The sequence below is a fragment of the Magnolia sinica genome, chromosome 10 (genome assembly GCF_029962835.1).
Source record: "Magnolia sinica isolate HGM2019 chromosome 10, MsV1, whole genome shotgun sequence".
Lineage (NCBI taxonomy): Eukaryota > Viridiplantae > Streptophyta > Magnoliopsida > Magnoliales > Magnoliaceae > Magnolia > Magnolia sinica.
This window is the reverse complement of record NC_080582.1, coordinates 29,148,572-29,150,917: the sequence shown is the minus strand read 5'-3', so window position 1 is coordinate 29,150,917 and position 2,346 is coordinate 29,148,572. Positions and strand designations below refer to the sequence as shown.

General features: G+C 35.7%; 1 non-coding gene across 1 annotated transcript; it reads right to left on the bottom strand.

Annotated features, from left to right (window-relative positions):
* Window positions 1-1,653: 1,653 nt before the first annotated feature.
* LOC131217981 (small nucleolar RNA snoR99) lies at window positions 1,654-1,758 on the bottom strand. The gene has a single exon (XR_009157562.1). It is a non-coding gene; the product is annotated as a small nucleolar RNA snoR99 (small nucleolar RNA).
* Window positions 1,759-2,346: the final 588 nt, after the last annotated feature.

Sequence of the window (2,346 nt, the reverse complement as noted above, 5' to 3'; positions counted from 1 at the left end):
ATATATATATATATATATATATATACCTAGTATGTCCAAGATTATTATTTTTTCATGCATACTCATACTCTTCACATGATCTTTAGCAACTTCACAAGTGGATACCACATTTAGTATCATCTCAAGCAAATTGGCAGGTGAGGGCAGTATCTACCAATGGGAGCAGGCATGCTATTCTACAAACATTAGAATTGTGTGCTTAGGGATTTGAATAATCGTTTGCTTTATTCTAATGCATAAAGCATGATGATCCTAAAGCTCCAATCTTCCAATCTTCCAAAGATACCCATTAGAAAAGTAATATAGTGAAGAGTGGAATCCTTTTTTTTTTTTTTTTCTCTCTTTTTATTGAATCTTAAAGGGAAATTGATCGAATGTTACATGCGGCACATGGTTACATTTGAACCTGTTAGCATTCACATCAACAATTAATCCATTTTTCCAGCTAATTGTCAAAAAATGATGTAGATTCAAACCTTAAGTAGACTACACCAAAGGAAAGATGGTAATTGAACACCCACCGTTAAAAACTTATTAGGGCAATAAAGTTTTGGATTAAGATGATATTTATGTTTTCCCTTCATCTAGATTTGTCTGACATAAATCAACATGTTGGATAGCAAATAAACATTGCACTGAACCTTTTTTTTTTTTTTTTGAAAAAATCCAAAACTTATATAACATGCCATAATGCAAATTAATTTAATTCATGCATAATGAAAATGTAAATAATTACTACTCATTTACAGTCAACTACACTTGGAACCAATCAAACAAGTTTTCATGGTTAGCATGGTTTGTTTCACCACAATTTTTGAGGGTGCAGACCACACCATAAACAATAGACCTTGCTACAGATGGAAGCACCTCCCAAGGTTGACTTTAATCCCGCAATGCAAACGACTAGAGACATGTTGAAAAAAGTTGCTCATTTGTAATGATTTACTAAGGAATGCCATGCCAAGATTTTTCAGATTACATGGTTCCTTTGTTTCCTTCAGAATTCAAACGGCCATAAACAATTTGGCCCGGGCTTCGAATAGTTCCTACATGACTATAAATAGAAGTAACAATCTCCAATGGGCTAAATTGGAGAAGAAAACTAGATATTTTCATAATGAGGGAACCTGATTTTCAATAGATATTTTCATAATCAGTGAGGGAACCTAAAGCAAACCAATCTTGTAGCAGGTTATTTATCCTTTCACTGGGACATTTCCATTCTGAATTTCAATGCAAATTGAACTGAATCTCACACAATCACCATATGGGTTAAACGAATCTCACACATCCACAAGCATCTTTCCTCTGTTTTGATAAGATTTTATTAGATTATCAGATCAAACACACATAGACAACATGCAAACAACCCAAAGAGAAAACTTTAATACTCTGGCAGAGGGTGCTAGAAGATCCATGTGCCAATTTAGATCCATCATGAACAACAATCATTCTTATTTGGGTACCTGATCATTGGATATGAGGGACAGTATTTGATGGTTAGAAATGAAAAACACCCAAAAAACTATAGTAGATGAAAAAGAGCTAGAAATGCTCAATAGAACCGACTCACAACTCCACAGTTCATTCAATGTGCCTGTGTATCAAGCATGCACTACCAGAGTATCAATTAAACAAACAAAACAGAAAATGAAACATCCTATTGTCTATGATTAACTAAATACCAGATAGAAATTAGCTAACAAAGTGAATCAGATGGGAGTCCTATGTAAGGGACATGTTCATCCCATGAGGCACACAACGTATCAGCCAATGGGGCAGACGTTTTAGTCCCAATACTAGATACACCCAACTACCCATCAATAAAATAACCCACGATGTAAAAAAAGCAAACAAGCACATACACAAACGTTATTGTGTATATGACAACAGATCCAAAAACACACCTTAAAAAAAATTCAAAAATCACAAAACGAGGGATTCTTATGACCTTAGGAAGTATTTAATGGTGGGCGTTCAATCACCACAGTTTCCTATGGTGTGGTCCACCTGAGATTTGGCCCTAAAATGAGCTGGAAAAAATGAATGGCCTGCATACACATATTATGGTAGAGCCCACAAAGCATTTTTAGATTTCAGAAATAGAGAGAGGGGAATGCGGATTGAAGGATTGAAAGAATGCATAGGGTTTGAAGGATTCAAGGCGACATGATCAGTTTCCATTCATAAGGAATCATAGGGATTGAAGGATTGAGCATCCAAACGCAACAGATTTTAGAAACAGAGAGAGAGAGAGAGAGAGAGAGAGAGAGAGAGAAACTAATCGTGCTTCTTCTCCTTCTCCTTCTCCTTCTCCTTCTCCTTCTTGCGGCGAAAGGGGGTTTT